At 41.5% G+C, this 27,870-nt stretch overlaps 1 pseudogene; it reads right to left on the minus strand.

Moving 5' to 3' along the window:
• On the minus strand, positions 1–27,750 carry LOC123942247 (annotated as a pseudogene).
• Between the last annotated feature and the right edge of the window lie 120 nt (positions 27,751–27,870).

A 27,870-nucleotide genomic window follows, 5' to 3' on the forward strand; every position in this document is an offset into this window, starting at 1 on the left:
CTACAGGCTGGGAGACCTAAACACGGAGACTGCTCGCACGCAGGACTCCGACGTTCCGGAGGCGTGGAGAAGCCTCACTGCGTTATCAGCGTTACCATGACAACGGTGGGGGCCGGGAATAACACCGCAGAGGCTAAAGGTCAAGTCAAACACTGATAAGTATCCGCCATGCAGCCTCTCCAGTGTCTGGACTATGTACCTGAGACACCCCGGAGGGCTGGTTCGAGAGTAATTTTTCTTTTCACCCCCAAGTGACCTCCTATTAATGTTTCTCCTTTTTTCGGAGTGTTGCCTTGGAATGCTCTTAGCACACAATTATATTTGGTCCCACGCTTTTAAAGGATCGTGTCTGTTAACTACGGTTAAGTATGATCGGAGATGATGCGTCTCTCTAGTTTGTTTAAGCTTTAAACAACCACCACTCTCTCACCTCCCTCCAGTGCCTCGATGTGCCAACCTTAGCACGGTTTGCAAATTAGGCTCGAAAGAGTCGGAAGAATTAAACTGAGAATAATTAAAGACTCAGAATAATTAAGCACCCAGAAAGCTGGTGCTGAGGGGTGGGTGGCGGGGAGAGGAATGGATAGGCTCCAAGTGTTCCTTCTCAAGAAGGGCATTGTCTGCGAGCAGCTTGCCCTGTCTAGCTCCTTGCTACTCAAAGTGTGGTCCTTGGACCAAGAATCTGAGACCTCACCCAGACTATTGGATTGGATTCTGCATTTTAATAGATCCCCCATGTGACTCTTCTGTACACCAAGTTCAGGAAATACTCAGTTTTACAGCCTGCGGTGACTGCCTTTCAAAAGACCGCTGGCATCCTGAGAAATAAGGTTTTCCAAAAGGAGAGACATTCCCAGGGACATTCAGGAAGAAAAGCTTTTCCAAAAGCAACGCAAACACAGATACTCTGAGATGTCCTAAATCACTGCGTTATTTGCAGATTACGTTTTGTACAAAGTTGTTATTCCTTTTCTTCCCACCCATTAGAATATGTGAGTTTGATTCCAGAAAAAAGGCAGGAGGGAGGGTGGTGGTTAAAAATAACATGGAAGGGGCGCCTGGGCGTCCAGCTCAGTGGGTTAAAGCCCCTGCCTTCGGCTCAGGTCATGGTCCCAGGGTCCTGGGATCGAGCCCCACATCAGGCTCTCTGCTCCACGGGGAGCCTACTTCCTCCTCTCTCTCTGCCTACTTGTGAGCTCTGTCTGTCAAATAAATAAATAAAATCTTTAAAAAAAAATAAAAATAACGTGGAAGTCCTGAGATCTCTTTGGACCATGATCTTGTGCTGATACCGGTGTGACTATGACCCCCATTGTGCCTTAGTTTCTCTGACTTGGAAATAGCCAGATCATTTCCCAGGGCCTACACCAGGATTCGCCAGCTTATGCTTTGAGGACTTTGCCTCGGATGAAAGGCACGGTCTAGGCGTTATTGGGGCCATGCTGCAAGGGCTGGGTCGGCTCCTGATTCAGCAGCCTCCTTGCACTAGGAGTCCAGTGCGCTCACTTTTATCTCAGTCCCTGACTGCTCTGGAGGAAAGGATGGGGAAGGCAGGTAGGTGGGGCAGAGAGATAAAGCAGCTTCATTTACTGGATGAGTCAGAGGAAGCTTCAACTGTGGCCATTGGAGCCATTACTCACCCAGCCCAGCACTCCCACCGCCACCCGCTGAGAGGAGCAGGAATTTCTCACTTCACTTCTGTCTTGTGTGTGGGGGTGGGGGAGGGTCATGTATCCCTGTCCCCTCATCTCCCTGTGGTGGCGGCAATGACAGAATGACGTTATTAAGCTGCCCGTTGCGTAGCAATGGAAGTGAGTGGATGGCTGTCACTCTCAAAGTAATTTTTAAGTATGAAATGAAATGTTGGTATATGAATGGCTCTCACAGAATCTTCTTGGAGAAGTGACTGCAGATGGGCTGCTCGCAGAGCAAAACATATCTCAGGGGCTACTGACTTTAGGTTTACACATAAGTCTGAATTCCCAAAACAGCTTAGGAGGAAAAGGTGTGATTCCTCACCCTATACAGGACACTTTGGTTTTACAAAGGGACTTATTCAGGGACACGTGGGCGGCTCAGTTGGTTTAGTGTCTGACTGTTGATTTTGGCTCAGGTCATGAGCTCAAGGTCATGGTGGGATTGAAGCCTGCATCCGGCTCTGAGCTCAGCAGAAAATCTGCCTGGGATTCTCTCTCTTTCCCACTTCCTCATCTCCCTCCCTCTCTCTCAAATAATAAAGAAACAAACAAATAAATAAATCTTTAATAAAATAAAATAAAATAAAGTAATCTTTAAAAAACCCCAAAAAGCAAAAAAAGAAAAACAAAAACAAAAAACCAAAAACCAAAAAACAAAGGGACTCATTCAGGGCTTCTTTTTTTTTTAATTGCAGGAAATAAAGGTGGCATAAAACATACCATCTTCCCTACTGTTCCATGTGCAGGTCAGTGGCATTAAGCACACTGATGTTGTTGTGAAACCATCACTACCATCCGTCTCCAGAACTTTACCTTACAGAACAGGAGTCCTGCACCTGTTAAAAATAACCACCTCCCAGCACCTGCCATTTTACTTTCCATCTCTATGAATGACTACTCTAGAGACCTCCTTTGTCAGTTTCCTCCTCCTTCTTCTCCTTCCCCCTCCCCTCATCCTCCCCTCCCCCTCCTGTCCCTACCCCTCCTCCCCTTCCCCTTCCCTTTCCCCTTCCCCTTCTCCTCCTTCTCCTCCTTCTCCTCCTCCCCCTCCTCCTCCTCCTTCTTCTTCTTTTAGAATTTCCTTTCTTTTTAAGGCTACATAATATTATACTCCATTTTATTTATCCATTCATTTGTGGATGGACATGTTGGTTATTTCCGTCCTTTTGGATATTGAGAATAATGCAGCTATGAACATGGGTGCAGAAATACCTCTTTGAGTCCTTCCTTTCAATTCTTTTTGGGTAAATGTCCAGCAGCAGAACTCTAGTATCCGGAAGTATTTCTATGTTTCATTTTTGAGAAACCACTATACCGTTTTGGTTCTAGTTTCTCCACATCCTCATCGACATGTTCTTTTGTCTGTCTGTCTGTCTGTCTGTCTTTCTTAACCAGGTCACCTTAATGGGTGTGAGATGTCTGGGTTCTTTCAAGCAGCAATATTTAAAAATGTGATTTTGTTTATCAAAAAGCAATTTGGGCTCCAAATTTAAATAACTGGATGAGTCAAAGGATATAATAAAATCTCTAGGATCTCTCGGTAATACTTTAAAGGTGGGATGAAGCTTAGGTGCAGAAGGTGAAGTTAATTATTTGCCCAGGTTTGTGGTCGGTCTCATTTTGAGTCTTGTAAGACCCCTCTTGTCTTTCTCCCCTTCCCCATCTCTGGCCCCTTTGCAGCTCTGTCCTCTCCAACCACAGACGAGGCAATGTAGCTGCCGAGTTATTTTTGTTGTTGTTGTTGTTTAGTATTTAGGAAAAAAAATTTTTTTTAAGTAGGTTCCATGCCCAACGTGGGGCTTGAACTCACAGCCATGAGATGGAGAGTCGAATGCTCTATCGAATGAGCCAACCAGATGCCCCATGACTACTGAGTTACCAACATGGGATTGTCATCAGGGATCACAATTTTCCTCAAAATTTTTGAAAATAGCTTTCTGTTAATGACCTCACTGTTCACTTGTCCTTTTCTCACTGTGTGAGGGTGGAAAGGCTTTGCTCTTAACTCTCTTGAAGCAGGTGGAATAGCGTGGCAGACACCTACAGGCTGATGAAGGCTGTCGCTGAAGGCTGATTGAAGGCAACGGGAACCACATTAGGGTACCTCATTCTTCTTGCCAGGGAACTCAGTCCATCCGAGGAGGCGGGAGGTAGGGAGGGGGGAAGCAGCAGGCACGAAGGTGGCAGGAAGAGGAGGAGGCCAGTGGCCAGGAAGGGGAGACCCTGCCTAGAGGAACAGAGAAGTTTAAGTGATTAAAGCTCAGTGATTCTGGCTGATAAATGATGCAGAGACACCAGCCACAGTCATTACTGTCGCTTTGATTATATTTCCCCCGACAGGAAGCAAGAGTTCAATGTCATTTAAGCATTCAGTGGTCATTTATTAAGCACTTGTTATGGGCCATGTGCTGGAGTTATAAATGAGCATGGTGCCTGCTCTTTAGTATCTCATGTCTTTGGAAATGCCTGCTTTTAAAAAAGGCTAAGTAAGAGGCACCTAGGTGGCTCAGATGGTTAACCATCTTCTTTGGTCATGATCTCCAGGTCCTGGCACCAAGCCCCACGTTGGGCTCCCTGCTCAGTGGGGAGTCTGCTTCTCTCTCTGCCTCTGCCTCTCCACCTGCTTATACTCTTTCTCTCTCTTTCCCTTTCAAATGAATGAATAAAATCTTAAAAGAAAAGATAAAGTAAAACTCTTAATTTAGTTTCGGAAGCATCAAAAATAATAAAGAATGTAGATTTTCATGAAGTCTTACTTGATTTTTGATATATCGGGTACAGAGATCCATGAAGTTTTTGCCTTGAGAATTCATGTTCCCAAAGGCCCAAGGGGTCAAACAGCATTGAAGGCAAATAGCCAAAACCCAAACCTGGAATCCAGTGTAAGTGGGGCTCCAGCTGAGGAACTTGGGGTCAGGGTGGATGGAGAAACAGAACACAAGGCAGGGACCCAAATATCAGGGCTGGAGGCAGTGTGGGACAAGCTCAAGACCAAACGTAAGTAGTCTTATGCCAAATGGATATGGATTAAGAATGGGAAAATTGGGGGCACCTGGGTGGCTCAGTGGGTTAAGCCTCTGCCTTCGGCTTAGGTCATGATCTCAGGGTCCTGGGATGGAGCCCCACATTGGGCTCTCTGCTCAGCAGGGAGCCTGCTTCCACCCCCCTTCTCTGCCTGCCTCTCTGCCTACTTGTGATCTCTCTCTGTCAAATAAATAAAATCTTAAAAAAAAAAAAAAGAATGGGAAAATTGCCTCTGATTCATTTACTATGTAATTTGGGGGGGGAGTCATACCTAAAAATACAAAAGGGAAATACACCAAAAATATTAACAGGATTAACCCTTGGTGGAGGGATTATGGGTAACTTGATTTTCTTCTTCATAACTTTTCATATTTTAAAATTTTATAACAAATAGTATTAATTTTATAATCTGAAAAAAATGCTATTTTTTAAAAGATTTTATTTTATTTATTTGACACAGAGAGAGAGAGACAGCAAGAGAGGGAACACAAGCAGCAGGAGAGAGAGAGGGAGAGGCAGGCTTCCTGCTGAGCAGGGAGCCCCATGCGGGGCTCGATCCCAGGACTCTGGGGTCACGACCTAAGCCGAAGGCAGATGTTAACGACTGAGCCACCCAGGCGCCCCAAAAATGCTATTTTTATTTTTATTTTCTTAAAATTTAAAAAATTTTTTTATTAACGTATAATGTATTATTTGCCCCAGGGGTACAGGTCTGTGAATCACCAGGTTTACACACTTCACAGCACTCACGATAGCACATACCCTCCCCAATGTCCATAACCCAACCACCCTCTCCTTACTCACGTTCCCCCGGCAACCCACAGTTTGTTTTGTGAGATTAAGAGTCTCATATGGTTTGTCTCCCTCCTGATCTCATCTTGTTTCATTTATTCTTTTCCTACCCCCAAACCTCCCATGTTGCATCTGTACTTCCTCATATCAGGGAGATCATATGATAATTGTCTTTCTCCCATTGACTTATTTCGCTCAGCATAATAACCTCTAGTTCCATCCACATTGTCACAAATGGCAAGATTTCATTTCTTTTGATGGCTGCATAGTATTCCATTGTGTATATATACCACATCTTCTTTATCCAGTCATCTGTTGATGGACATCTAGGTTCTTTCCATAGTTTGGCTATTGTAGACATTGCTGCTATAAACATTCGGGTACACGTGCCCCTTCGGATCACTACGTTTGTATCTTTAGGGTAAATACCCAGTAGTGCAATTGCTGGGTCGTAGGGAATCTCTATTTTCAACTTTCAAAAATGCTATTTTTAAAACATGAAAGGAAATATGAGAAAAAGGCCGGATGATGAGAATAATGTTTTTTTTTTTAATGGTAGGAAACTGAATATTGGTAGGAGAAATATCCAGAAATAACACTGGAGAAGCAGGGATCATATTCCAAGCTTAACTTTGTCACAAACTGGGAATAATCCTGTCATTTTCTCTAATCTATTTATCATATAATCAAGGAATAGATCTGAAAGAGACAGGTGTGTGTGTGTGTGTGAGTGCACGTGCGCCATACTGGAAAATGACTTGTTTAATATGATAGGTAACTTCATCTTGAAATTATAGTGTGAGGGCAAACGAATATTAAGAGTTCTAATTCTTAGTTGTATCTTTAAAAAAAAAAGATTTATTTATTTATTTATCTGAGAGAGAGAGAGAGAGAGATAACATGAGCAGGAGGGAGAGAGAATCTCAAGCGGGCTCCATGCAGAGTGGGGAGCCCTACTTGGGGCTCGATCTCACAACCTTGAGATCACCCAATCTGAAACCAAGAGTCGGACACTTAACTGACTGCCCCACCCAGCACCCCTTAATTCTGACATCTTTATTCATGAAAAGAAGAAGATTTGATGTCTCTGATGAAAGAGTGACATATTCTAAAAAGAAGAAAGGTCACTACCAACCGGAATAGTTTTTACGGTTAATTTGCTAAGAGGGGAGTTTAATCCTTTAAGAGACATGCATGGCTAATCTTAAAATTCAGTTCTAAAGAGTATTTGTGGATTGGTAGGGAGATAGATGGAAATCTTGTTTGGGGCACAGATCCTTGTTTTAAATACAAATTCCCTTTTACTAGCCTCCTGGGAAGGGGACCTGCTTTGCTTCTCACCAAATCTCCAAACGAAAGAAACAAGGTGTTGGTCTTACAGGTGGCTGCCTGTGTCGGCAAGCGAACGCACATCCTGCCACTGGTGGAGAAGAGGGCCTTGCTGCGTTCCACACCCATTCCAGACTTGCAAGAAAGAAAGCCTCCCCAGAAGCTGGAAGAGATCCAGAAGACATGGGCAAACCTGCAGGTCTGTCTTGAGAGAGAACTGTGTTCTTTCATTTCTCAGGTCTATTGAAGCCTTGAGACGATTAATTGAGGGACTGCTTGCCTGGGAGGCATTTCAGGGAGGCAGGCTCAGTCCTGGATCAGCAATGTTCCAGGCTCTCTGGAGAGACACACATTGTACCCACCTGGGCACCTCGTAGGTAAAATCCCCTGAACCATGGCTGCTGACTTGGGGCTTTGTGGACCCTCTCAACACTTCCAGGCCTAAGAAACCCAGTAACAAAAGCCCTGAGTAAGCCCTTCCTTTCCTTTTGATGTCTTCATAATAAACTGGGGTGAATGATTACAGCTACATTTGAGAATTTATCGGTGTAACTCTTAATTAAATTATCTCAATGCAAAACAAATTGTTCTTCTATAACACAAAACCTGAGTTTAGAACCCATCTAGGATTTTTCAGTATCCAAGGGTCATCATAACAATCCCACTGACTTTCTGTTCAATGCAGCTGTCCGTCAGCGTGCTGGGATGGGGTTTTCCTGCCAAGGGACTCAACTCAACAAATCTGGCCACAGAAAGAACAATATTGGTGAACGTGTTAAAAATAATAGACAATGCCATGCAAGAAACTTGGCCCATCTGTAGCCTCCTTCATTTGCCTGAGTGAAATAAAGCAAAGAGCGATAATTCAGGATTTTTTTTTTTTGGTAGATTTTAGCGTTTAAAAAAAAAAAGACTTTATTTATTTATCTGACAAGAGAGAGAGCTCACAAGTAGGCAGAGAGGCAGGCAGAGAGGGGGAAGCAGGCTCCCTGCAAAGCAGAGAGCCCGATGTGGGGCTCGATCCCAGGATCCTGGGATCATGACCTGAGCTGAAGTCAGAGGCTTAACCCACTGAGCCACCCAGGTGCCCTGATTTTGGTATCTTTATAGATAATATTTAGTTCCTAAATTTTTATTTATTAAATATTAAATTAGTTCCTAATTTAATTCCTAAATTAGATAATATTAGTACCTAAATTTTAGGTCTATTAATGAAATTTTGTGCATAATGTGATGTAAAGGTACATATACATATTATATATATATATTTAATATATATATCCACATCTTTGTTCTTTTTTATATATATAAATATATATTTATATATAAAAATATATTTATATATAAATATATATATAATATATATAAATATACGTATATATAAAAAATATATATAATATATATGTTTATATATAAGTGTATATATATGAAGGAGATATATATATATCCTTCACACCTTTGTATATATATATTATATATATATAATATATATATGAACAAAAAACAAAAAATATAATATATATTATATATATAAAATGTAATATATATATGAACAAAAAACAAAAAACATATATATATGTTCATATATATATGAACAAAGGTGTGAAGGATATATATATCCTTCACATCTTTGTTGAAAATCAATTGATCATAAAGGTAAGGGTTTATTTCTGGATATTCTGTTCTGTTCTGTTGACCCATCTGTCTGTACTTACGCCAATACAAGACTCTTTTAATGTCTATGGCTTTATAGTAAGTTTTGAAATCAGGTAGTGTAAGTCCTCCAACTTTGTTCTTTTTCAAAATGGTTTGGCTTTTCTAGGTTCTTTACATTTCTTTTCTTTTTAAAGATTTATTTATTTATTTTAGAGATAGAGAGGGGAGTGCAGAGGGAGAGGGAGAGAATTCTCAAGCAGATTCCCTGCTGAGCACAGAGTCCAATATGGGGCTCTGTCCCAGGATCCTGAGATCATGACCTGAGCGGAAATCAAGAGTCAGAGGCTTAACTGACTGAGCCACCCAGGTGACTGCGTTTTTTGCATTTCGTATAACTTTCAGGGTCATGTCATCCAGCTCTATGAAAAAATGCTGAGATTTTGATAGGGATTTCATGTAATTTATAGATCAGTTTAGGAAGGATCACCCTCTTAACAATATTGAGCTTTCTAATCTATGCGCATGGTATGTCTCTCCATTTATTCAGATCTTCAGATAGGTATCTTGGCAATGTTTTATGGTTTTAGTGCATAGTTCTTGCACTTGTTTTGTTAAATTTATTCCCAAGTATTTTTTTGATGCTATTGTGAATGGAATTGTTTATAATTTTAGTTTTGAATTATTTATTGTTAGTATATTGAAATACAATCAGTTTTATGTATTGGTCTTTTTATCCTGTAACCTTGATCTGGTTTACTAATTCTAGTGAGTTTTTTGGAAACTCCATAGAATTTTCTACATACAGGATCATGTTGTCTGTGAATGAAGACAGTTATACTTCTTCCCTTCCCAATCTGTATACCCTTTGTTTGTTTGTTTGTTTCTTGAGTATTTCACTTGCTTGAGATTAGTCTCTGTTGACTAAAGGTGGTAAGAGAAAATATCCTTCCCCGTTCCCAGTCTCAGTGGGAAAACATTAATTTTTTTCAGTCTTATTTACTTCTTTTTATTTTTTAATTTGTGGTGAAACAGAAAAGTCATAACATAAAATGTTTCATTTTAACTGTTTTTAAGTGGACAGTTCAGCAACATTAATATCTTCACATTGTACGACTGTCACAACGTGACGTACAGTGTACACATCAACCATACAATGTTGCGTGTTTTCAATACGTCATTGCTGTCCATCTCCAGAATTCTTACTGCTCTCCCTGCACTGAAACTCTGTGCTCATTAAACACTAACTCCCCATTTCCCTGTCTTTCCAGCCCTGGACAACCACCATTCTACTTTCTGCCTCAACGAATTACACTATTCTAGGTGCTTTGTATCAGTGGAATCATACCGCATTTCTGTTTTTTTGTGACTGGCTTATTTCACTGAGTGTAATGTCCTCAAGTTTCCTCCATGCTGTAGCGTGTGTCAGAAGTTCCCTCCTTTTAAGGTTGAATCGTATTCCATCGTTATGTTCAGTCTTCAGTATTAAGTATAGTGTTAACTGTCAAGTGTTCATAGATGCCCTTTATCAAATTGAGGAAGCCTCCTTTGAGTTCTAGTTTATTAAGAGGTTATATCATGAATATAGTTGGATTTTGAGCAATAGCTTTTGAGGACCATGTGGGGTTTTTTTTTGTCCTTTATCCTATTAATATAGTGAGTTACGTTATTGGATTTCTGGATATTAAAACAATATTGCATTCCTGGGATAAATCCTACTTGGTCATGGTGTATAATCTTGTGCTACTTTCTAAGAGTTACATAGATTTAGCTCATACCTGGAGGTCTGTGATCCATTTTGAATTACTTTTTCTATATGGTGGAAGGAAGAGGGTTCAGAATCATTACTTTGCATGTGGATATCCAGTTGTCCCAGTGCCGTTTGTTGAAAAGACTATTTTTCCCCATTGAAAGATCTTGGCAGCCTAATTGAAAATCCATTGACTGTAAAGTAGGGTTTATTTCTGGACTCTCAACTCTGATCCATTGTTCTATATTTCCATCCTTATGCCGTACACTAACTTGATTCTATAACTTTGCAATCAGGAAATACGAGTCTGTTCGTTTTCACTATTGTTTTCGGTAATCTGAATCTGGCCTTTCTTAAAGTCTTTTTAACTTCACTTCACCTGGGAGAAACTGCCTTCGCTGAGTTGTGAGTTAGGGTTATGCACAATGCCGGTGGTTCTTAAGCTTGGCAATGTCCAAGAATCACCTAGGGAGCTGCCAATGAAGAGCCCCATCCGAGACCAGTGAAGTGAAAACCTCTGTAGTATGAACTATGAGAAGAACTGCCCAGCTAAGCTCAGCCCAGTTGGCTGACTCTCAGAAGAATGAGCACATAAAATGGTGGTGGTTCTGACCTTCGGGCTGATTTGTTACACAGCAGTATGTAAGGATATGCAGTGTGTTTCCCAGCTTGAGAACCTCTCCAGAGGGTCTAACCTTGTCTAGAGAGTTTTACTTTAATGCTTCACTTTTGCTATAAGAATGTATGATAGAGGGGTGCCTGGGTGGCTCAGTGGGTTAAGCCTCTGCCTACAGCTCAGGTCATGATCTCAGGGTCCTGGGATCGAGCACCGCATCGGGCTCTCTGCTAAGCAGGGAGCCTGCTCCTCCTCTCTCTCTGCCTGCCTCTCTGTCTACTTGTGATCTCTCTGTCAAATAAATAAATTTTTAAAATCTTTAAAAAAAAAGAATGTATAGTAGGATGATAGGGATAGTGTGTACTCTATCATGAGGTCGGGAGAGTAGAAGCAACTATGAAATTATACATAAGGTGTGTATATTTTAAAACTAAAGTTTTAGAAAAGCTAAGCTTCCCTTGAGAAAGTTTCTTTTCTTCTTTAACAATCAGAACGATGTAACTGACCAGGTTTTCCTTTTCCGTTTGACCGGCAGTAAACAAAAGTAAAAATTAAGGCTTAATCACAGTAACTATATAATTCCTTATAGTCTGCAATTTATGATTTTTCTGTTCCTTGTCTGTTATTAACTTTTATTTTACTTATGTTTATGTTATCTATGATCCTATTATTTTATTCTTATTTATACTCAGTCATGTTATTGTAGCTATCTTTGTGGCAAATCACTTTATTTATTTATGTATTTATTTATTTATTCATTTTAAGCAGGCACCTCACCCAACGTGGGGCTCGAACTCACGACCCTGAGATCTGAGTGGCATGCTTTACTGACAGCCAGCCAAGTGCTCCTCTTTGTGGTGCATCACTTTAAACCCCTAGTGGGGAGAAGTGGGCCATTAATAAATACATGTAAGACTTTGACTTTTCCTTTAGAGCCAAAGATAGTGGGAATACCCTTCTGTTCTCCATTAATATATGTTTTCAGTGCCAAGATGAGACATGATAACTGGCTTGGGGTGAGAGGACAGGGCAGGAAAAGCGAGGTAAACCTTGATCAACTCAATCAGGGACAAGGATCCCATGGAGCCGTCTACCATTTATCAGTCATCTCCCGTGCTGGAGACCTGCCTGGACCACTGTATTAAAAAACCGGGCTGAGTGAAGATGGCTGCTGGAGTTTGTGGACTTGGTGATTGTTTTCATATCTGTAAAATGGGTTGATTGAGCCTCCTTCACAGGAACTTTGAGAGGATTAAATGAGATAATATGTTGAGAGTACCCACCAGAATATAACACAGGCAGGTTTGTAAATATTATCTCCTTTCCTCATCCCTTTCTTCAATTAGATGCTGTGATAACTTCTAAAGCTATGTTTGTTATACAGAAAGAATGGACTTTGTTGAATGTGCAAATGAACTTTGTCCTGTCTGGTCAGAGAGAATTTCTAATCTTTTTTTTTTTTTTTTGGTAGGGAGTAGGGGCGGTGGGTGGGGGACAGGGAATGAGAAGCAGGGAACCCCTTGTGGCTCAGCATAGACACTAGAAGCTTTGTGAGGAATCGTCATTTTGAGATCTTGACTAGCAGAAACATTCTTTATTTTGAGAGGGGAGACAGGCTGAGGGAGAAAGAGAGTATCTCAAACAGACTCCTTGCTGAGCCTGGAGCCCAGCGAGGGGTTTGATCTCATGACCCTGAGATCATGACATGAGCCAAAACCAAGAGTTGGCGCCTCAACCAACTGGGCCACCCAGGCACCCAGAACAGCAGAAACATGTTGATGCTGGAAGACATTAGAAGAGAAAATAGATCCATAGCAGGGGAAGCAATGAGGTATGGCATGAGAATTGCCAGCAGCAGTCTTCCTTGCAGAAGAGCCGATAGGCAACAGAGAAGAGAACTCTATTGCCTAAAAACCATCCCTTCTCCAGACTGCATTTCCTTGTGCTTCAGATCTACCTGCCCACACCACGTACTCTCCCACACCTTCTCAGTCTTGACCCAGGACACCAGCTGGCCAATAGCGGCGTCACTCAGCCGGTTAGGAATTGCCCCAATACCCTCCACTTCTGATTGTCCTTGTTCTGCCAGGCTTGCCTGTAATAAACTGACAATTTTTTTTTAATAAACTGACAATTTTTAAAAAGATTTTATTTATTTATTTAAGAGAGGGAGAGTGTGTATGTGTGTGTGTGTGGGCACACGCCACGGGTGTGCCCGTGAACAATAAAGAGAGAGAGAAAGACAGCTAGCATGAGCAGGTGGAAGGAACAGAGGGAGAGGGAGAAACAGACTCCCCGCTGAGCAGGGAGTCCAACTCTGGGCTCCATCCCAGGACTCTGGGATCATGATCTGAGCCGAAGGCAGATGCTTAACCGACTGAGCCACCCAGGCACTCCTAAACTCACAAAATGTTTAAAAAATGGAGATGGGGGAGGTGGCAAGGCAAAAGACATTCTTCTTTTGAGGTTACTGATTCTCAGAAGAGTATAGCTGAGCTTGAAGATTTTTTGGTTCGGTTGTTCCTAGGACTGCTCATTCTACCTCCATCACTTTTTACAATCCAATAACCCAATTTATGTTTGAATTTTAAGATGAAGATGAATTGCCTGCGTGGTGGCTTCTTTTATTACGTAGTGAGGAGAAATCCCAGGCTTTATCTCAAGTTTTCCATTTTTGTTCTCACCTCCCTCTCATAGCAACATAGATCTCTAGGGAGTTCTCCCAAACCTGCCACTCTGCTCATGTCTTGGCACACACTGCTCACTCTTCTGGAACATTGTCCCGACTTCTGTATGCCATGAAAACGTCTACCCAGTGTTCAATATTCCCATTTCATTTTCACAGGAAGGCTATCATGTGATAGACACTGCCCACTTCTGCTCTCCGTGCCTTTGTCAGACTTTGTTTTAACGGTTTACTCATAGGCCAGTCTCCCATGATTTACCGTGAGTTCCCTGAATACGAAATCTCTGGATTATTCAAATTTGTATTTGTATCATTTGAATACAAATGATTCAAATCTGTATTTGTATTTGCTCAAATACTGATTTAAATACACTTGAATATAAATGCTGTCCCTTGTACAAGTGGGCGTGATAGGCATTTCTGCAATTTTATGGTAAAAGAGAAAAAAAAACTCATGAGGGAAATTTCTGAATGAAGGTACTTTCCACAAATTAACCCTCAAGAGTGGAGTTATTCCATCTCAGTGGTTGGTTCACATGAAAATGACACCCTTTGGGGGACACTCCCCAAAAAGCTAGTAAATGTTCTCAAAGTTTTTTGTTTATCTGTAGGATGGCATGATGCCGTAAAATATATAATTATACATGGGAAGTATGTAATATGCCGGATCATTAAAGATGTGATGCTAATTGAATCCATCTCCCTGCAAGAGTGTCTCTCAGCAATTAGTATTTAGGACCTGCTGTGGGGTGTAGCTGCACAGTACAATTTAAATCAGAAGAAAGCAATGAAACACAAGAAAAGTCAGCAAACCAGCCGTCACATCAAACTTACCCAAATGTCACTTATTCAGACATACATATCTTTTTTTAAGTCTCTCTCGATTTTTCATCATGATGGCTCTATTCATTACTTCTTATTTGTGCTTCCCAGGTGGACTATTACTTTTTAAAGTTTGTTTGTTTATTTATTAGTAATCTCTACACCCAGTTTGGGGCTCGAACTCACGACCCAGAGATCAAGTCCCATGCTTTTCCCACGGAGCTAGCCAGGGGCCCCGCAGGGAGCCTATTTGATTTAGTAGGTTTAAACATTTAAGGACATGGGCGATTGAAAATCGGTTCCCGATCCAACTGAAGGTTTAAAAATCATTCAGATGAAAAGGCAGATGTATTCAAAGAGGCTTGAAGCAAATAAAGGGCCACGTGTGCTCTCTTTTAAACACGTTTCCCGTCTTAAAATTGAACGTAGACTTCATTAGTATTCTGCGGAGGTCACTTTTCCTCCTCCCAATCACCTCCTCCTGCTTCTTTCCCCAGCTCAGAGGGGCTGGGATTGTTTGTATTCCACGGATGTATTTTGAGTCTGGACGCTGTGTGCCAAGCGCTGCAGAGGACTTTATCTCAATGCTCATGGCATCCTAGAGTCGGGTTGCAACATGGAGGTGCTGGGAGCCAGTGCCAGGGGTGGAGGGAGGAGGAGAGCAGCGCTATCCTGATACAGCTGGGGAACCCCTGACAACCCCTGGGGGAGGACTTAAAGTCACATCCATCGTGAAGGGAGCGTGCCTCTGTGTCACTGTCTCTCATGATAGCAGAGTTTGTAATGCTGTAGAATAGAAAGCAGACGTGTTTTGACTTAAAAAGTAAATGAAAAAAGTATGCGAGCCATCTGCCTCTTCTTTCTTTTTCTTTTTCTTTTTTTTTTCCTTTTTTTTTTTGTGCAGAAGAGGATCTGGAAGAGTAATTTTTTTTTTTTAATTTTACTTATTTGACAGAGAGAGAGAGCACAAGCAGGCAGAGTGGCAGGCAGAGGGAGAGGGAGAAGCAAGTTCCCTGCTGAGCAGAGAGCCCGACAAGGGGCTTGATCCCAGACCCTGGGATCATGGTCTGAGCTGAAGACAGACGCTTAAGAGACTGAGCCACCCAGAGGCCTCAGAGAGGCTGGGAGAATAAACATTTTTGAGCTAAGCAAGTTTTCAGGCATCCGTTAGCTGAGACTTTTTTTTAAGTAACATCCCCATGTTTGATAGGGGACTTTAGCTTCAACATGAGAGAGGAAATAAGTGCCACCAGAGTGATAAAACTTGGGCATAGAAAGTGACCTTCGAGTCATTGTCTTGGCATCTTGGGGTGGCCCAGACAGTCAGTCTCATAGCTTCAAGGGTCAATTGTTCTCCTACATTGGCTGGAGCAAGTCTTCTCTGCCTATAATTTTTTATTATTTTATTTTATTTTTTGTATGTAGGCCTATTTTGGTGCCTACCATAAAATATCTTTGAAACAAAAGGCTGGCTATCACCGTACACTGTCCCCATAACTACCCGTTCTGAAGAGTGCCATATCCACATTGTATTTCTCTTTCCTCCTTGCATCTGCCAATTCTTGTTTCATTTCATTTTATAAGTATTTTTTTTTTATTGTGGTGAAATAGAGGTAAATAACAGAATACACCATTTGCCATCTTACCCTCTTTTTGGTGTACAATTCAATGACATTAAGCACATTAGCAATGTTGTAGAGGGGTCACCGCTATTGACTCCCAAAACTTTTACTCCACCCAAACAGAAACTCTATAAGCATTATGTCATAACTCCCCATTCTTCCCGCTCCTAGCCCCTGGAAACCCCGATTATCCTTTCTGTGTCTCTCAATTTTCCTATTCTAGATGTTTCCTATAGGTGGAACCGTACAATACTTGACCTTCTGTGTTTGGCTTATTTCCTTTTACATATGTTTTCAAGGTTCCTCCATGTTGGATCAGAACTTCATTCCTTTTTGGGGCGCCTGGGTGGCTCAGTGGGTTAAAGCCTCTGCCTTCGGCTCAGGTCATGATCCCAGGGTCCTGGAATCGAGCCCCACATAGGGCTCTCTGCTCGCCAGGGAGCCTGCTTCCTCCTCTCTCTCTGCCTGCCTCTCTGCCTACTTGTGATCTCCGTCTGTCAAATAAATAAATAAAATCTTAAAAAAAAAAAAGAGAGCAGAGAGGAGTCAAGATGGCGGAGAAGTAGCAGCCTGAGACTACATCAGGTAGCAGGAGATCAGCTTGATAGCTTATCTAAACATTGCAAACACCTACAAATCCAACGGGAGAGCGAAGAGAAGAAGAACAGCAACTCTAGAAACAGAAAATCAACCACTTTCTGAAAGAACCTGATTTATCCCCTTTCTCCCCCCCACAATTAGGGGTTTCTTCTGAGTTGGTTACAGCGCATTTTTCTGGGGTCATTGCCACCCTTTTAGTATTTTATTTGCTCCTTCATATCATCTTATCTGGACAAAATGACAAGGCGGAAAAAATCACCACAAACAAAAGAACAAGAGGCAGTACCAAAGGCTAGGGACCTAATCAACACAGACATTGGTAATATGTCAGATCAAGAGTTCAGAATGACGATTCTGAACATTCTAGCCGGGCTCGAAAAAGGCATGGAAGATATTAGAGAAATCCTCTCTGGAGATATTAAAGCCCTTTCTGGAGAAATTAAAGAACTAAAATCTAACCAAGTTGAAATCAAAAAAGCTATTAATGAGGTGCAATCAAAAATGGAAGCTCTCACTGCTAGGATAAATGAGGCAGAAGAAAGAATTAGTGATATAGAAGACCAAATGACAGAGAATAAAGAAGCCGAAGAAAAGAGGGACAAACAGCTACTGGACCATGAGGGGAGAATTCGAGAGATAAGTGACACCATAAGATGAAACAACATTAGAATAATTGGGATTCCAGAAGAAGAAGAAACAGAGAGGGGAGCAGAAGGTCTATTGGAGAGAATTACTGGAGAGAATTTCCCTAATATGGCAAAGGGAACAAGCATCAAAATCCAGGAGATGCAGAGAACCCCCCTCAAAGTCAACAAGAATAGGTCCACACCCCGTCACCTAATAGTAAAATTTACAAGTCTTAGTGACAAAGAGAAAATCCTGAAAGCAGCCCGAGAAAAGAAGTCTGTAACATACAATGGTAAAAATATTAGATTGGCAGCAGACTTATCCACAGAGACCTGGCAGGCCAGGAAGAGCTGGCATGATATATTCAGAGCACTCAACGAGAAAAACATGCAGCCAAGAATACTCTATCCAGCTAGGCTATCATTGAAAATAGAAGGAGAGATCAAAAGCTTCCAGGACAAACAAAAACTGAAAGAATTTGCAAACACCAAACCAGCTCTACAGGAAATATTGAAAGGGTCCTCTAAGCAAAGAGAGAGCCTAAAAGTAGTAGATCAGAAAGGTACAGAGACAATCTACAGTAACAGTCACCTTACAGACTAATAATGGCACTAAATTCATATCTCTCAATAGTTACCCTGAATGTTAATGGGCTAAATGCCCCAATCAAAAGACACAGGGTATCAGAATGGATAAAGAAACAAAACCCATCAGTATGTTGCCTACAAGAAACTCATTTTAGACGCGAAGACACCTCCAGATTGAAAGTGAGGGGGTGGAAAACAATTTACCATGCTAATGGGCATCAGAAGAAAGCTGGGGTGGCAATCCTTCTATCAGATCAATTAGATTTTAAGCCAAAGACTATAATAAGAGATGAGGAAGGACACTATATCATACTCAAAGGGTCTGTCCAACAAGAAGATCTCACAATTTTAAATATCTATGCCCCTAACGTGGGAGCAGCCAACTATATCAACCAATTAATAACAAAATCAAAGAAACACATCAATAATAATACAATAATAGTAGGGGATGTTAACACTCCCCTCACTGAAATGGACAGATCATCCAAGCAAAAGATCAACAAGGAAATAAAGGCCTTAAATGACACACTGGACCAGATGGACATCACAGATCTATTCAGAACATTTCATCCCAAGGCAACAGAATACACATTCTTCTCTAGTGCACATGGAACCTTCTCCAGAATAGATCACATCCTGGGTCACAAATCAGGTCTCAACCGGTATCAAAAGATTAGGATCATTCCCTGCATATTTTCAGACCACAATGCTCTGAAGATAGAACTCAATCACAAGAGGAAAGCTGGAAAGAACCCAAATACAGGGAGACTAAACAGCATCCTTCTAAAGAATGAATGGGTTAACCAGGAAATTAAAGAAGAATTGAAAAAATTCATGGAAACAAATGATAATGAAAACACAACAGTTCAAAATCTGTGGGACACAGCAAAGACAGTCCTGAGAGGAAAATATATAGCGGCACAAGCCTTTCTCAAGAAACAAGAAAGGTCTCAAGTACACAACCTAACCCTACACCTAAAGGAGCTGGAGAAAGAACAAGAAAGAAACTCTAAACCCAGCAGAAGAAGAGAAATCATAAAGACCAGAGCAGAAATCAATGAAATAGAAACCAAAAAAACAATAGAAAAAAATCAATGAAACTAGGAACTGGTTCTTTGAAAGAATCAATAAGATTGATAAACCCCTGGCCAGACTCATCAAAAAGAAAAGAGAAAGGACCCAAATAAATAAAATCATGAATGAAAGAGGAGAGATCACAACTAACACCAAAGAAATACAGACAACTATAAGAACATACTATGAGCAACTCTACGCCAACAAATTTGACAATCTGGAAGAAATGGATGCATTCCTAGAGACATATAAACTACCACAACTGAACCAGGAAGAAACAGAAAACCTGAACAGGCCCATAACCAGTAAGGAGATTGAAACAGTCATCAAAAATCTCCAAACAAACAAAAGCCCAGGGCCAGACGGCTTCCCAGGGGAATTCTACCAAACATTTAAAGAAGAACTCATTCCTATTCTCCTGAAACTGTTCCAAAAAATAGAAATGGAAGGAAAACTTCCAAACTCATTTTATGAGGCCACCATCACCTTGATCCCAAAACCAGACAAGGATCCCACCAAAAAAGAGAACTACAGACCAATATCCTTGATGAACACAGACGCAAAAATTCTCGCCAAAATACTAGCCAATAGGATTCAACAGTACATTAAAAGGATTATTCACCACGATCAAGTGGGATTTATTCCAGGGCTGCAGGGTTGGTTCAACATCCGCAAATCAATCAATGTGATACAACACATTCATAAAAGAAAGAACAAGAACCATATGATACTCTCAATAGATGCTGAAAAAGCATTTGACAAAGTACAGCATCCCTTCCTGATCAAAACTCTTCAAAGTGTAGGGATAGAGGGCACATACCTCAATATTATCAAAGCCATCTATGAAAAACCCACCGCAAATATCATTCTCAATGGAGAAAAACTGAAAGCTTTTCCGCTAAGGTCAGGAACACGGCAGGGATGTCCATTATCACCACTGCTATTCAACATATTACTAGAAGTCCTAGCCTCAGCAATCAGACAACAAAAAGAAATTAAAGGCATCCAGATTGGTAAAGAAGAAGTCAAACTATCACTCTTCGCAGATGATATGATACTATATGTGGAAAACCCAAAAGACTCCACTCCAAAACTGCTAGAACTTGTCCAGGAATTCAGTAAAGTGTCAGGATATAAAATCAATGCACAGAAATCAGTTGCATTTCTGTACACCAACAACAAGACAGAAGAAAGAGAAATTAAGGAGTCAATCCCATTTACAAATGCACCCAAAACTATAAGATACCTAGGAATAAACCTAACCAAAGAGGCTAAGAATCTATATGCAGAAAACTATAAAGTACTCATGAAAGAAATTGAGGAAGACACAAAGAAATGGAAAAATGTTCCATGCTCCTGGATTGGAAGAATAAATATTGTGAAAATGTCTATGCTACCTAAAGCAATCTACACATTTAATGCAATCCCTATCAAAATACCATCCATTTTTTTCAAAGAAATGGAACAAATAATCCTAAAATTTATATGGAACCAGAAAAGACCTCGAATAGCCAAAGGAATATTGAAAAAGAAAGCCAAAGTTGGTGGCATCACAATTCCGGACTTCAAGCTCTATTACAAAGCTGTCATCATCAAGACAGCATGGTACTGGCACAAAAACAGACACATAGATCAGTGGAACAGAATAGAGAGCCCAGAAATCTACCCTCAACTCTATGGTCAACTAATCTTTGCCAAAGCAGGAAAGAATGTCCAATGGAAAAAAGACAGCCTCTTCAATAAATGGTGCTGGGAAAATTGGACAGCCACATGCAGAAAAATGAAATTGGACCCCTTCCTTACACCACACATGAAAATAGACTCCAAATGGATGAAGGACCTCAATGTGAGAAAGGAATCCATCAAAATCCTTGAGGAGAATGCAGGGAGCAACCTCTTCGACCTCAGCCGTAGCAACATCTTCCTAGGAACATCGGCAAAGGCAAGGGAAGCAAGGGCAAAAATGAACTCTTGGGATTTCATCAAGATCAAAAGCTTTTGCACAGCAAAGGAAACAGTTAACAAAACCAAAAGACAACTGACAGAATGGGAGAAGATATTTGCAAACGACATATCAGACAAAGGGCTAGTATCCAAAATCTATAAGGAACTTAGCAAACTCAACACCCAAAGAACAAACAATCCAATCAAGAAATGGGCAGAGGACATGAACAGATATTTCTGCAAAGAAGACATCCAGATGGCCAACAGACACATGAAAAAGTGCTCCACATCACTCGGCATCAGGGAAATACAAATCAAAACCACAATGAGATATCACCTCACACCAGTCAGAATGGCTAAAATTAACAAGTCAGGAAATGACAGATGCTGGCGAGGATGTGGAGAAAGGGGAACCCTCCTCCACTGCTGGTGGGAATGCAAGCTGGTGCAACCACTCTGGAAAACAGCATGGAGGTTCCTCAAAATGTTGAAAATAGAACTACCCTATGACCCAGCGATTGAACTACTGGGTATTTACCCTAAAGATACAAACATAGTGATCCAAAGGGGCACGTGTACCCGAATGTTTATAGCAGCAATGTCTACAATAGCCAAACTATGGAAAGAACCTAGATGTCCATCAACAGATGAATGGATAAAGAAGATGTGGTATATATACACAATGGAATACTATGCAGCCATCAAAAGAAATGAAATCTTGCCATTTGCGACGATGTGGATGGAACTAGAGCGTATCATGCTTAGTGAAATAAGTCAATCGGAGAAAGACAACTATCATATGATCTCCCTGATATGAGGACATGGAGAAGCAACATGGGGGGTTAGGGGGATAGGAGAAGAATAAATGAAACAAGATGGGATTGGGAGGGAGACAAACCATAAATGACTCTTAATCTCACAAAACAAACTGGGGGTTGCTGGGGGGAGGTGGGATTGGGAGAGGGGGAGGGGGCTAGGGACATTGGGGAGGGTATGTGCTATATTGAGTGCTGTGAAGTGTGTAAACCTGGCGATTCACAGACCTATACCCCTGGGGATAAAAATACATTATATGTTTATAAAAAAAAAAAAATTTGGAAGGGGAGGCGAACCATAAGAGACTATGGACTCTGAAAAACAACCTGAGGGTTTTGAAGGGTCAGGGGTGGGAGGTTGGGGGAACAGGTGGTGGGTAATGGGGAGGGCACGTTTTGCATGGAGCACTGAGTGTTGTGCAAAAACAATGAATACTGTTATGCTGAAAAAATAAATAAAATGGAAAAAAAAAAAGAACTTCATTCCTTTTTTTAGGACCGAATAATATTTCATTGTATATATACACAATGTTTTGTTTATCCATTCATCTGCGGCTAGTCGCTTGGGTTGTTTTTACCTTTTGGCTACTGAATAATGCTGCAGTAAACCCTGGTGGACAAGTATCTGAACACTTGTTTTCAGTTCTTTGGGGTCTATACCTATGAGTGCAATTGGTGGGTCATATGGTAATTCTGTGTTTAGGTTTTTGAGAGAAACACCGGTTTTTCACAGTGGTAGCACCATTTTACATTCTCATGCCAATTTCTCTACATATTCACCAACACTTGTTGTTTTCTGTTTTTTTTTTATTTGTTCGTTTTTTATAATGACCATCGTAATGAATGGGACGTGGTAATTCACTGTGGTTTTGATTTACATTTCCCTAATGATTAATGATGGTGAGCATCTTTTTATGTGCTTGATGGCCATTTGTGTATCTTCTTTCTAGAAATGTCTAAGTCCTTTACCCGTTTCTTAAATTTGGTGGTTTGTTTTGTTGAGTGTTGGGAGTTCTTTATATAATCTAGATAGCAAACCTTTATCAGATATTCAATCTGAAAATATTTTTTTCCATTCTATAGATTGTCTTTTTGTTTTCTTGATAATGTCTCTGGTGCACAAAATTTTTTAATTTTTAAATTTTTAATGGCTATATCTGACTTATCTATTTTTCCTTTTGTTGCTTGTGCTTTTGATGTCATACTTAAGAATCCATTGCCAAGTCCAAGGCCATAAAGATTTACTCCTGTGTTTTTTTCCTGAGAGTTTTATGGTTTTAGACCTTCTAGTTTAGGTCATTGATCCATCCAAGTTAATTTTTGTGTAAGTGTATGATAGGGGCCCAACTTCATTCTTTTGCATGTGGAAGGAAATCCAGTTTCCCAGCAACATCTGTTGATAGGACTGTTCTTTCCCTTTTGAATGGACTTGGCTTCCTCGCTGAAAATCGTTTGACCATAGGCACATGAACTTATCTTTAGACTCCATTCTATTCCATTGGTTGATCTGTCTGTCCTTGTCCCTGCACCACACTCAACTGATTACTGTACTTTTGTGATAAGTTTTGAAGTGTGAGTCCTCCCAATTGGTTCTTCTTTCTCACATTTCTTTTCATTATTCATGGCTCCTTGCAACTCCATATGCACTTGAGAATCAACTTTTACATTTTTCCAAAAAACCCTTGCCGATTTTCCTTTGTTGTCTTCCCTTGAGGAGCACTCGAACAACTGCCTTCCTGAGGGCCACCCTGGTGCCAGCTCCCCTCAGGCATGATCCTTATCACAGGTGCTAGTCCCACTTGCTTCCCAGGACAGGTTAATCATCTCCTTGGATGCAAACTGCCAAGAGTCTGGTCCACTCAACCCTTTTATCAACATTATACACATGAGGATGAGGCAACTTTGAGTTCCCACCCATGAAGCTCCTTTTGGAGGTTTAAGAATCTCTTCTGACTTGGGGCTAATGCTTTTTTGAGCAGTATTCAGGAAGTGCAGAGCAAACTGGTGGGATTGGGACTTAGAGGCCATGTCTATGAATTGAAATGAATATGCTTATATTCTATCTCTGCCCTTTTCATCCACTAACTCCATATACATGGACCTTTGGGGTGTTGGCTATGTCTCAGCATGAATTTGTTGAGCACCAAATATGAATTAGGTTTTGTAGTATAACAAATACATAAGAAGTTCCAAATTCATAACTTCAAGGAGTTTAGAGTCTCATGGGGGAGTTTGCATGGCATATAAATGTTCCAAACATCTCAAACATGGGCATGATACCTTATTTAATATCATATGCATCTTGTAATATAAATACGTGTGATTAGGGCTCAGCCAAGAGTGCCCCATGAGCTGTAGTGCTGCTGAGAGCTGTGTGGACAAGTAAGTATATGAATTGGGTCTTGAAAGCCAGGTAAAATTTCCAAAAGCATGGAAGAAGGGAGGGGAGCTCCTCGTAGGTACAAGAGGTGTGATTAGGGGAGATAACCACAAAATCCAAGAAATGGTGGGAGTGAATTTAATGCCTCTGCCAACTAATAGGAATCTGTCTTAGTGCAACCCACTCATATTCAAGTGCAGAGTAGACCCAGCTGCAGGGTGGGGACAAATTAAGAGGGCCCTGAATCAGAAGGAATTGTTTGGAGTCATTGGTGTCCTGGGACCTATGAGATCATCTTATGCAGGTTTTGGTAACCAGTTTCCAGAGGGCTCATTGTTTTCAAGGCAGCATATGGCCCTCATGGCCACATCAACTGGGTGCAGGTGCTTGAAACCATTCCCCAGGCACACCCATCTGTCTCCAGCTTTTATTCCGTGATCACCACCCTGGTCAAGACACTTGTCACCCCACACCCGGAATGACTGAGATGGTCTTACACCCTCTGTCTGGCCCCAGGCTCACCTCTGCTCCAAATCACAGGGCAGAACGTTGCCATCGAATGTGCTTACAATGACATCAACATCATGGTGTTCCTTTGCTCAAGAGTGTCTTAGAGGTTGGATCTCCATGATCTTTCTCACTTTCTCACTTTATGTGTCCCACAAACTTTCTGCTGGACCATAAACATGCCATTAAAATATTTTACATTTATTCAGCTTTTCACCCATTTCCTGGCCATCTGGTACACCTTAGGCACAGACAGTGTGATTGGCTGAATTGTGTGCCCTCAAAATTCATACATCAAAGTCCTATCCCCCAGGACCTCAGAATGTGACTGTATTTGGAGACAGGGTCTTTGAAGAAGTGATTGAGTTAAGATGAAGTCAGTAGGGTAGACTCTAATCCAATCTGACTGGTGTCCTTATGAGAGGAGGAAATTAGGACACAGATAGATACAGAGAGGAGACCACATGAGGATCTGGGGAGCAGAAGGCATCTGCAAAGCCAGGGAGAGAGGCTCCAGGAGAAACCAGTCCTGCCAACACCTGGATCCTGGACTCCCAGCCTCCAGAACTGAGAAAATAAATGTGTGTTGTTTAAATGCCCCCCAGTCTATGGTACTCTGTTGTGGCAGCCCGAGAAGCTGGACACAGGCACGTTGCCAGTCATCCCTCAGTAGTGGCACCTCTCATTTCACACGCCACACTCATTCCCTCCACTTCCCTCACATGTCTGCTCCTCTGGCCTGCCTTCATCTAGACCAACTTCCTCCTCAAGCCCAGCTCAACCCCTCAGGCCTCTTCTCTGAGCACCCCAACCAGCGAGGCTCTCTCTCCTTCAATTATAACATCCATTCCAATTTATTCTCACATCCTCTTTTGTGCATTGTCTTCTCCCTCAAGCTCATAAAACTTCCCAAGGTCAATGTCCGTGTGACTTTCCCCTTATCTCCTTTGAAGAGAGAGAGTGAAGGTGTGAAGGAAGGAAAGGAACCAAGAGTGACTGATTTCTGCATGTTTTGAGCTGCTATATGGACTGTAGTGCATAGTGAGACAGTAAAGACTGAGTGAGGAAAAGACTTGGGTAGTTATATGTGTACACACTATTTTCTTATAAAAATGGTATTATACTATATAGTAGTCCCTCCTTATCCATGGGGGATATGTTCCAAGAAGCCCAGTGCCTGAAGCCACAGATAGTACCCAACCCTATATATACTGTGTTTTTTTCTATACATGCATACCTATGATGAAATTTAATTTATAAATTAGACACAGTAAGAGAATAATAATAACTAATAATAAAATAAAACAATTATGGGAATATACTGTAACAGAAGTTAGGTGAATATGGTCTCTCAAAACATCTTACTGTACTCACCCTGCTTCCTCTTGTGATGGTGTGACATGATCAAATATGTATGTGAGGAGATAAAGGGAGCTGAGCAATGTCGGCATTGTGACGCAGTGGTAGGCTCCTACCGATCTTCTGCCAACATATCAGAAGGAGGATCAAATGCTTCTGGACTGAGGTTGACTGTGGGAAGCTGAAACTGCAGATAAGGGGGGACTACAGTCCATGTTGTTTTGTAACTCAATTTTCTAACCTAGCAATACTCATATGACATCTTCCAAGTAGTATTTACAATTCTACCACATTCTTCTTTTTACCAGTATTAATTCACTTTATGTGTGAATTATGTGGGGGAAATAGTCAAAATATGGAAATAACCCAGATGTCCACTGATGGATGAATGGATAAAGAAGATGTGGGGATATATATATATATATATATATATATATATATATATATAATGGAATATTACTCAGCCATCAAAAAAGGATGATACCTTGTCATTTCAATGACGTGGATAGAACCAGAAGGTACTATGCTAAGTGAAATCAGTCAGTCGGAGAGAGATAATTATCATGTATGACTTCACTCATATGTGGAATTTAAGAGACAAAACAGATGAACATAGGGGAAGGGAAGGAAAAATAAGATGAAAACAAAGAAGAAGATAAACCAGAAGAGGCTCTTAACTCTAGAGAACAATCAGAGGGTTGCTGGAGGGGAGGTGGGTGGGGGATCAGGTAATTGGGTGATGGACATTAAGAAAGGCACTTGAAGTAATGAGCACCAGGTATTGCATGCAACTGATAAATCACTAAATTTTAGGGGTGCCCGGGTGGCTCGGTTGGTTGGGTAGCTGCCTTCAGCTTGGGTCATGATCCCAGAGTCCTGGGTGGGATAGAGCTCCATGTCAGGTTCCCTGCTCAGTGGGGAGTCTGCTTCTCCCTCTCCCTCTGCCCCTCCCGCCAACTTGTGCGCTCTCTTTCTCTCTCTCTCTCTCTCTCTCTCAAATAAACAAATAAAAGCTTTTAAAAAATCACTAAATTCTGCTTCTGAAACTATAAGACAGTCTATGCTAATTACATTGAATTTAAATATAAAGTTTAATTAAAAAAAAAAAACAACCCAAAAAAACTGTGGGTGGCCACAGCTGGAGACTGGGGCCTCTGCGTGGAGTCTGGTGTGGGTCTTTACAAGATGGTCAGTGAATCCCTAATAGAGAGACTTGGTAAACATGGTCTCTTTCCAGATGTCAGGGGTGGGACAGCTGTAGGTCTTGGAAAGGTGGTCAGAAGTGGCCTTGGCGAAGTTGCCCGGGGTGGCAGTGCAGTCCCTGGCTAAGGGGGAGCAGTTGTCTATACTGGCCATCATCAGTAGCTTCTTGGGCACAGGGAGTGAGATGATGCCTGTGCCTCTGGTGGCAGGGGTGGGAGGTGCCCTGGCACAGCCACGGCAGCTGGTCACCTTGCCTGGGACAGTATGGAGCTTGCCAATCTTGTTCCTCTGGTAACCTCGCTGTGTGAGGATGATGGAGATCTTGACCAGGGTGATGGCCCCATGGATGGTAGTGGTCACCTCTTTGGAGCACTTAACACCCAGACCAGCATGTCCATTGTCAAAACTAATGACAGCAAATGCCTTGAACCTGGTTGCCTGGCCAGCATGGATCTGCTTGACACAGGCCTACTCTCCAAAACCAGGAAAAAAGTCAATGATCTCAGAGTCCTTGATGGGCCAGAGAAGAGAAAGATGTCCTCCACAGACTTGATCTTCATGTCCTTGACCAGGTGACCCAGATTGGTGATGGTCCTTGTCCTTGTCCTCAGCGTTGTCTCCACGACCTCCTGTGCCAGAGCCCTCCTGCAGCACCGGCATCATCCCCCACTCCGTATTTTCTTGGAGAAGAAGCTACCACATTCTCTTTAATATGCACAGTATTCCATGTATTTTCAGCAGGAAAAACATCAATGGCATCAATTTTACTAAAACTCTTAAAAT

This window comes from Meles meles, chromosome 5 (assembly GCF_922984935.1).
Source record: "Meles meles chromosome 5, mMelMel3.1 paternal haplotype, whole genome shotgun sequence".
Classification (NCBI taxonomy): domain Eukaryota; kingdom Metazoa; phylum Chordata; class Mammalia; order Carnivora; family Mustelidae; genus Meles; species Meles meles.